This window comes from Portunus trituberculatus, chromosome 38 (assembly GCF_017591435.1).
Source record: "Portunus trituberculatus isolate SZX2019 chromosome 38, ASM1759143v1, whole genome shotgun sequence".
In the NCBI taxonomy this organism is placed as follows: domain Eukaryota; kingdom Metazoa; phylum Arthropoda; class Malacostraca; order Decapoda; family Portunidae; genus Portunus; species Portunus trituberculatus.
In genome coordinates, this window is record NC_059292.1 from 1,564,528 (window position 1) to 1,574,914 (window position 10,387).

The 10,387-nt window shown below is 42.5% G+C and overlaps 1 long non-coding RNA gene across 1 annotated transcript; it reads right to left on the reverse strand.

Moving 5' to 3' along the window:
- Window positions 1-5,799: 5,799 nt before the first annotated feature.
- On the reverse strand, window positions 5,800-9,384 carry LOC123515229. Its single transcript, XR_006677837.1, has 2 exons — window positions 9,210-9,384; window positions 5,800-6,771 (listed from the first exon to the last, which is right to left on the reverse strand). It is a non-coding gene; the product is annotated as an uncharacterized LOC123515229 (long non-coding RNA).
- Between the last annotated feature and the right edge of the window lie 1,003 nt (window positions 9,385-10,387).

Here is a 10,387-nt window from a genome sequence, read left to right on the forward strand (position 1 = left end):
CCATCACTCTAAGACCATCCCATCACTCTAAGACCATCCCATCACTCTAAGACCCTTCTATCACTCTCATCTTTATTACCAAACCGCGCCCTTCAAGTACACTCCAATACTCATGTTCTGTAGGAAAGATCACCTCTTACTCACATGTGACGAAGAAATCCACCGTAAGCCTTCTCAGGGACCCACCACGTGACTCAAGACTAAGGTCACACACACACACACACACACACACACACACACACACACACACACACACACACACACACACACACACACACACACACACACACACACACACACACACACACACACACACACACACACACACACACACAGAGGCGGAGGAACAAGTAAAGGGATAAAGTCAAGCTCCACGATCAGGAATAACTCAAAAGGACTTAGGTTCATGCGCACTTATTGAATCTAGTGAACGTACACACACACACACACACACACACACACACACACACACACACACACACACACACACACACACACACACACACACACACACACACACACACACACACACACACACAGAGGCGGAGGAACAAGTAAAGGAATTAAGTCACGCTCTACGATCAGGAATAACTCAAAAGGACTTAGGTTCATGCGCACTTATTAAATCTAATGAACGTACACACACACATACACACGGTAGCTCAGTGGTTAAAGCGCTGGCTTCACGAGCCAGAGGACCGGGGTTCGATTCCCCGGCCGGGTGGATATATTTTGGTGTGTCTCCTTTCACGTGTAGCCCCTGTTCACTGTTCACTGTTCACCTAGCAGTGAGTAGGTACGGCATGTAAATCGAGGAGTTGTGACCTTGTTGTCCCGGTGTGTGGTGTGTGCCTGGTCTCAGGCCTATCCGAAGATCGGAAATAATGAGCTCTGAGCTCGTTCCGTAGGGTAACGTCTGGCTGTCTCGTCAGAGATTGCAGCAGATCAAACAGTGAAACGCACACACACACACACACACACACACACAGAGAAATGCTTCACAGGTATTTCTTTAACCTCTTTCACTACTGGGACGCATTTTTTTGTCATGATTTTTGGGTGTGATTAGACGATTTTACTGCCATTAAGAAGAGTTGGAGCTCACAAGATTAATAGCCAAGGTCTTCACTGTTTAAATCCTCACGTAAGTTTCTGAAGCTGCATAAAATCACTAAATAGGAAACAGAAGGAATATGAAAACGTGTCCTGGTGCTGAAGGGGTTAAGACAATGGATCCGTTTCTTTTTTTTTTTTTCTTTTTCCCCAGTCAAAATATCCAAAAAATATCCATACTGTCGTGATATTTGTCAAACGTTCTGCCTTAGCCGTAATAATGAAGATATATATATATATATATATATATATATATATATATATATATATATATATATATATATATATATATATATATATATATATATATATATATATATAGAGAGAGAGAGAGAGAGAGAGAGAGAGAGAGAGAGAGAGAGAGAGAGAGAGAGAGAGAGAGAGAGAGAGAGAGAGAGAGAGAGAGAGAGAGAGAGAGAGAGAGAGAGAGAGAGAGAGAGAGAGAGAGAGAGAGAGAGAGAGAGAGAGAGAGAGAGAGTGGATTGCTTGTGTTGCTATTTGATATACATATTACACCACCACCATCACCACCACCACCGTTATTACCACTATCACCATCACCACCATCATCATTACCACCAGCACGCACTTTAATGTTCCTTGCTCTATATTCCTGCAAAAATTTACCCATTGGAGAGTCCCATTTACGTGTGTGTGTGTGTGTGTGTAATTCACCTCGGTAACCTGCTGGTCACCCAGCCAGTCTTCCCCATTACGGAGCGAGCTCAGAGGTCATAGACCGATCTTCGGGTAGGACTGAGACCACAAGACACTCCACACACCGGGAAAGCGAGGCCACAACCCCTCGAGTTACATCCCGTACCTATTTACTGCTAGGTGAACAGGGGCTATAATTGCCCATTTGCCTCGCCGCTTACCGGGATTCGAACCCGGCCCTCTCGATTGTGAGTCAAGCGTGCTAACCACTACACTATGCGGTGTGTGTGTGTGTGTGTGTGTTCACTGTTTGATCTGGTGGTGGAGTTGAAGGAAACGTGACCACTGTCTTTACACCTTGAAGGGGGACAAGGAGAGCGTTTTTTTTTTTTCTTATTTTCTTGCTGGTGATAGTAGTGATGGTAGTGGTTACGTAAGTGTGTGTGTGTTTCACTGCTGTGTGTGTTTGATCTGCTGCAGTCTCTGACGAGACAGCCAGACGTTACCCTACGGAACGAACTCAGAGCCCATTATTTCCGATCTTCGGATAGGTCTGAGACCAGGCACACACCACACACCGGGACAACAAGGTCACAACTCCTCGATTTACATCCCGTACCTACTCACTGCTAGGTGAACAGCACTTACACGTGAAAGGAGACACACCCAAATATCTCCACCTGGTCAGGGAATCGAACCCCGGTCCTCTGGCTTGTGAAGCCAGCGCTCTAACCACTGAGCTACCGTGTGTGTGTGTGTGTGTGTGAGTGTGTGTGTGTGTGTGAAGCAGACACTCCAATATATAATAATTGATGCAGTGTGTGAGTGATTTACGATTAGGTATATTGCGCCATGAAATTCTACACAGGATATAATATTTCACACCAGAGTTATTCCTATGTTGTACATCCTCTCTGCGGTTCCCTGAAGTAAGACACATTAACCCCTTCAATACTCGGACACATTTTTAAGTTGAGATTCGTGTACGATTAGACAGACCACTTTATTGACATTAGGAAGTGTCTATGGAGGTCAGAAGATTAATGCCCAGAATCTTCACTATTTTAATCCCACACATAAGTTTCTGAAGCTGCATAAAATCACCGAATAGTAACCAGAATGAATATGGAAACGCGTCATGGTACTGAAGAGGTTAACAGTACCAAATATTTCGTGACGACACAATTTTTTGTATATATATATATATATATATATATATATATATATATATATATATATATATATATATATATATATATTTTTTTTTTTTTTTTTTTTTTTACATATTTTTCCTGCAGTATTCAATCTTTTCTTTATCCATTTTCGTGTGAGTCCTGTCAATCCTACGTTGCCTTCTGAATCCTTCGCCACGACCAGACATAACAGGACTGAAGCGCCTCAGGGTGGAGTCACCGAAGGAAAGAAGGAAACTCGTGATAGATGGCTCGCTGATTCACTCCTCTCTCTCTCTCTCTCTCTCTCTCTCTCTCTCTCTCTCTCTCTCTCTCTACTTTCCTTTTTATCTGCAATTCTCCAGTTCTCATTGTTTACTCTCTTTCTTCCATGTCTTTTAATCTTAATTTCTTTTTTCCAGTTAGGGTCGAGACGGAATGGAAGGCCACGCTTGAGTTATGGTACGTGATGTCACAATGCGTTCATCGGGTGCTGATTTAAAGTAATGTTTTGTCCGTTTGTGTGTGTGTGTGTGTGTGTGTGTGTGTGTGTGTGTGTGATGGCTGCAGGAAAGACGCAAGCACATCCTGGTTCTATATGCGTCACTCACTCACGGTTCTTTGTGCTTACATCTATAAAAGTATTCGTTTGGCACATCTGTTTCCTTTCTCTCTTTTCTATTTGGCTTGAGAGGTACGTACAGCACATTGCCCCTCGCCAGTCACGCAATGGTTCAAGGTGTGGCACTCATTAATCTCAGGTGTCTTAATGTAAGTGAACTCTCTTCAAAGGATAACGTTACATGCTAAACGCTCGATACTTATATCCGGACTAGTAAAACTTCAAACCAGGTATTATTGTGGATTATACTACATATAAAGAGAAACACACAAGCACGAAAAAAAAAAAGACGAAATAAACATACAGTATTAAAATAAAACTGAAGAAAAGGGATAATTTTGCTGAAACTATAGAAGTGTGAAGTAAACAATAGTATCTTAACCCCTTCAGTACCATGACGCATTTCCATATTCATTCTGCTTACTATTTGGTGATTTTATACAACTTCAGAAACTTATGTGAGGATTAAAACAGATTAAAATAGTGAAGACTGTGGCCATTAAGCTTCTGACCACCACAAACCCTCCCTTTCTAGTGTAAACAAAATGGTCTAATCGTACACAAATCTCACGGTAAAAATGTGTCGCATTACTGAAGGGGTTGACCAGTAGCAGCACCAACGTGTCCATTTACTCCCTCCCCCCCTCCACCCTTTCTTACCTAGCACTACCTGTCAATATTTTGGGTACAGTTACACATATAAAAAGACGAAAATAAGAATAAGTAAATGAAAAGTAACAAAAGATAAAAAAAACATTAAGGAGAATAAACAACGTACATTTGTAAAAATAAGTATACAGACAAATTCAAAAGGAAAAATAGAATACATAAATGGTGATGGCCAAAAAAGAAAGGAAGAAAAAAAAAAAAAAAAAAAACGCCCCACCACAGGCTCTGAACAAACACCCCACCACAGGCCCAGAACCCACACCACACCCTGCTCACCTTAAGTCACAGGGTACACACACACACACACACACACACACACACACACACACACACACACACACACACACAGACACACATACACCGGCCGGGTGGAGATATTTGGGTGTGTCTCCTTTCACGTGTAGGTGCTGTTCACCTAGCAGTGAGTAGGTACGGGATGTAAATCGAGGAGTTGTGACCTTGTTGTCCCGGTGTGTGGTGTGTGCCTGGTCTCAGGCCTATCCGAAGATCGGAAATAATGAGCTCTGAGCTCGTTCCGTAGGGTAACGTCTGGCTGTCTCGTCAGAGACTGCAGCAGATCAAACAGTGAATCACACACACACACACACACACACACACACACACACACACACGCACGGTCCGATACAAACACAGCTATTCTCTCCCACAGTTTCACTCATAAATAGCAAGTCAGTGACCCCTCGTCCCTCTGTTCCGCCACTGACCCTCTTTACTCAGAAGGCGCTCTCTTGTTACACCCAAACCTCACCTCACTCACTTCAGTTTCCGCTTTAGAATAGTTTTGCTGTGTTGAGAAGCTAACCAAACCTTACATGGTGCTTCTAAATAGACTGCTGCTGAAATTTAAATGAAATGCATATTGTTGTTGTTGTTGTTATTATTATTATTATTATTATTATTATTATAGTATAACTAGCAGTAGTAGTAGTAGAAGTGGCGGTGGTGGTGGTGATAGTAGTAGTAGTAGTAGCAGTAGCAGTAGCAGCAGCAGCAGCAGCAGCAGCAGCAGCAGCAGCAATATTATTATTATTATTATTATTAGTAGTAGTAGTAGTAGTAGTAGTAGTAGTAGTAATATTATTATTATTATTATTATTATTATTAGTAGTAGTAGTAGTAGTAGTAGTAGTAGTAGTAGCAGCAGCAGCAGCAGCAGCAGCAGCAGCAGCAGCAGCAGCAGCAGCAGCAGCAGCAGCAGTAGTAGTAGAATACACAGCAGAGAAGATCAATACGAAGGAAAGACTAAGGATAAGAAAAAACGGACAAAGAAGAATTGGAAAGGTAAAGGATCAATATTCATTATCATTACTATCATCATCATCATCATCATCATCATCATCATCATCATCATCATCATCATCATCATCATCATCATCATCATCATCATCATCATCATCATCATCATCATCATCATCATCATCATCATCGTCATCATCATCATCATCATTATCATCATCATCGTCATCATCATCCCACACATAGAAGTGAAGAACAAGCCTGGCTGAGTGACCAGTGAGTAAGGGAAGGAAAGAAGGAAAGGAACAGTGAAATGAGGGATTATTTATTCATCCTTACGGACACAGCGATGGTTGGGCAGCTATACTGATGACCACACCACAATATTTTAAAAACGCAAAATATTCTATCTAAATTCTTAATATGTTTAACCCCTTCAGTACCATGACGCCTATGCATATTCATTCTTGGCGATTTTATATAGATTCAGAAACTTATGTGGAGATTAAAAATAGTGAAGACTGTGGCTATTAATCTTCTGACCTCCATAAACTCTTCCTAATGTCAATAAAGTCGTCTAATCATACCCAAAACTCATGGTAAAAATGTAGGGACTATCTTATGAATCTTATGAACTATCTTCGGGATACCTAGCATGGAAGAGTATAAAGACCAAGCTGCGCGGGTCTTCAGTACATAGTTCTGACTAACCGAACAGTTTGCCACTAACAAGGTGGATTAATATAGGCTGTGCACACCTTGCATCTGTTATCACACACCGTCCGCCTTTCATTACACAAGTTTTCCTTACAACACATACAAACAGATTTTCAGAAGTGGGCGTTATGCCTTCCTCACCTACTACCGTATCATACACTCAGAGGTCAGTCTCCGTGGAGAAACGTGCTATACTGTACAAAAATATTCTGTGACCTGACCACAGTGCCGGTGCCTGACTCAAAGGTAGAAATGGCGCCTCCTGCAGAAACAACTGAAACGCGCCCTGACTGTGTGTTCCCTTGTTTTGCGTGAGTGCCTCGCTGCGAGAGAGTCTGAGTTACAGAACACATTGGCGGCTCTTCGTCAGGAGACTCAGGAGACAAGCTCGGACCTCCAACAGTCTGCCGTTTTATTTTGGAAAATGCAGGAGAAGGAAAGGACGGCAGTTATCAAGGAGACAAGGTTGAGATTGCATCCTGCCAAGAACCCCCACGTGGAGAAGAAGATCTCTTTCAACGTGTTGGAGGCTCGGTGGAAGCAGGAAATGCACGCCCACGTTCCCTGCACAGAGGTGGAGTATTGCATTACTGGTTGCTTGACGATATCGATAGACACTCAAATGACAGATTGTTCTAACATTAACATAAACATAATTTGACATGACAGACAGACAGACAGTGGCAAGAGTTGTACGATGCAAACCGAGTATAAAGTAATTCTAAGCAAAATTCTTGAAGTTTGAGGATTAAGAAATAGTGCACCTTTTGAGTTCTTGAGTAAAACAGCCATACATACAAACATACAGACGCGACAAGTGACATCAAGGTTATAATCAAGTGTTGTAAGCCTTCCGCTGCCTAGACACACAGAAACCTCGGGATCAAGGTAAGTGAGGCTGATGAATGCGGTTTTGTGGCCAAGCAAGACTCACAAGGCTCACAAGGCTCAACAGTCCACAGATGAATAAAATAATGCAAGTGGTAAAATATCACATCTCAATCGCCATATACTGTCACCTGAACACTTGCGTCATTCGTGTGTTTTCTTAGTTCCGACACAGAACACTCCAAAAAGATACACCTCATCCTCCTTAAACTACCAACGCTAGTTAGTTACATTGTTAGTGACAGCAGAGTGAAACATGATAAGAATAACGATGAGGGTAATGATGTGATCCCACCGGCACCAATCACCAATCACCAATCACCAAGCAGCAGGAATGTCAACACTTTGCAATCAATAGTGGTCTCCGGTGGATGAGGTGAAGATATGAGCTTTCTGCCACCTTCAAGAACATAAACACTTCCTTTGTTAAAAGATGATATACTTGAATTATGCGATTATGTGGTGATATTTTGTTAAGAAACTTGTACCATTTACCTACAGTACTCGTGCAGTCAATGTTAATGTTATATATACACACCTCTCTACATGGGCATCAACTGAACACACACACACACACTCTCTCTCTCTCTCTCTCTCTCTCTCTCTCTCTCTCTCTCTCTCTCTCTCAGATAAAATTGATGCAACGGCCCACAAGTCAAGTCGAGTCGTAAGAAAATATACGTAACACACTTAACCAATTTATATGACTTTTACAGAATACAAAAAACACACACACACACACACACACACACACACCCGGTAGCTCAGTGGTTAAAGCGCTGGCTTCACATGCCAGAGGACCGGGGTTCGATTCCCCGGCCGGGTGGAGATATTTGGATGTGTCTCCTTTCACGTGTAGCTCCTGTTCACCTAGCAGTGAGTAGGTACGGGATGTAAATCGAGGAGTTGTGACTTTGTTGTCCCGGTGTGTGGTGTGTGCCTGGTCTCAGGCCTATCCGAAGATCGGAAATAATGAGCTCTGAGCTCGTTCCGTAGGGTAACGTCTGGCTGTCTCGTCAGAGACTGCGGCAGATCAAACAGTGATACAGTGAAACACACACACACACACACTTACGTAACCACCACCATCACTACTAGCAAGAAAAAGAAGAAAAAAAAAAACAGCGCTCTCCTTGTCCCCCTTGAAGGTGTAAGGACAGTGGTCACGTTTCCCTCAACTCCACCACCACCACCACCTCCTCACTGATGCACGGCGACGAAAGCCACCACAAACCACCACAAACCACCACATCACAGCACAAGCCCACGTATTCATAAATGCCTCGCTCTCTCACTACAACAATTTTCTAAGGTCACAGACAGAGACAACTACCCAAATTTTCAGGACAGTTTCTCCTTTAAATAGAAAAAAAAAAAACTTGCTAATCTCACCAGAACCATAAAAATACCTTTGAAAACACGAGATCTTCAACTAAAGCCTATGGAAAGCAGTGATGGTGAGAGAACACAGCATTTCTGAATACTGCCCCTCGTCCCAGAGTTTTCATGTCTCCTGATCGCCTGTGTGACTCCTCTCCTGTGCCACAATGCTCCAATGCTCCCTTGTACTGAACTACTTCTCATCACCTCAGCTATTTCTGTCTATACACCAAAGTTATACAAGCCACCACATGCACACTGCTTTATCGAGGTGTTGGTCATATCGCTGGATGTGTCTAAGTATGTCTCGATAAGAGGGTAAATATAGCACCGAGCACGGCACAACACAAGGCCGGATATGTAGTCTTAGGACATAATTATAAGCAAAGTTTTTTTTTTTTTCTACATGATGCGAGGGGGTTTGGTTCAAGTTTTTTTTTTTTTTCTATTCTTGGAAATTCTTATCTGTGTTTTCACGTTTCTTACACTTGAGCGGGCAGTTCAGTGGTGTGTGCTAAAGAAAGACTATGCCAAAGTTGATGTTGCTAGGCCAGGCGATCTCCATCCCCCACCCCCGCCACACAGAGAGAGAGAGAGAGAGAGAGAGAGAGAGAGAGAGAGAGAGAGAGAGAGAGAGAGAGAGAGAGAGAGAGAGAGAGAGAGTGTGTGTGTGTGTGTGTGTGTGTTCGTGAGTGTATAATTCTCACAAATTTCTTTCCTCTCATTCATCTTACCTTATCTACATGTCGGTATCAGATCGGTGAGGATGGACACACACACACACACACACACACACACAAAATAGAATGGGTACCGTAAGAATCGTCGGACAGAAGCACCGAAGCAGATTCGAATCCGCGGTGAACCATTCGGCATGCAGTTCAACCAGTCGTTCATCCTTCCTGCGTGATGTTAAATGGATGCCTGTGGAAACTTTGGGAAACCCGGAGAAGGTAGGCTGTAGAAACCCGTCTGTGTGAATGGAGGAGTGAGGGATGTGAAGGGGCAGTAGGAGTAAAACAGAGGTGGGAGGCTGTTGGGGGTTCGAGCAGCTGTCATTCTGCTTCAACCATTATCTATGTTCAGTTTCCTTCTCGTGGGTTAAAATTAGTAGTTTCATTTCCTTTCCTTTCCTTTCCTGCCTCTCTAAGTTACCTCAAAGCCTTATTTCTTTTTATCTGCATCTTTTTATTATTTTCTAGTTACTTTATATGTGTGTAGGTGTGCCCAAAAATCTTATGCTTGAAAATGAGTTGTTCGTCCTTCTAGAAATATATTTAAAGTCTATTTATGTACTAAAGACAAACATAATAAAGCGTTTAAAAGTGTTTACTGCACGAGCTGGAGTGACACTGGCTGGATTTGTTTATATTTTGCCTCGCTGTTTGACTGAGGACACCATGAACGCCAAGCAACCAAGCACGTTTCTGTTGTCGGAGCTGTTCAGGATCGGTGTGGGGTTTGAATGAGCGCGTGTATGTGATCCTAAATGAAAATATGTAGTGAATGCTATAAAAAAAAAAAACGGAAAAAAAAGTAGAAAGACAGGTATCCTCTATCATCCCATCTTGCCCATTCTCAGCAACAAGATTGACAATAAAACTCTAAACTATAATATTTTTTGTTCAGACATTCAGACAAGTTGGAGGAGGAGGAGGAGGAGGTGAAAAGAAACACAGGTGCAGGGAGGTGAGTTTATTCCCAACTTACCCTAAAGAAGCATCAGCGAAACAAGTCGAGAATAAACTCGCCTCCCTGCACCGGTATAATATTTTCTCACACTCATCCTCTCTAATGCTCGACTGTTATTCTCCCTACCTGCCCGTGAAGCTCGTCCCTCTCATCCATAATTCTATCTATGTCTGTTGATTTATTTTTGTTGTGTCAATATTCACTTGAACTGAATCTGTTG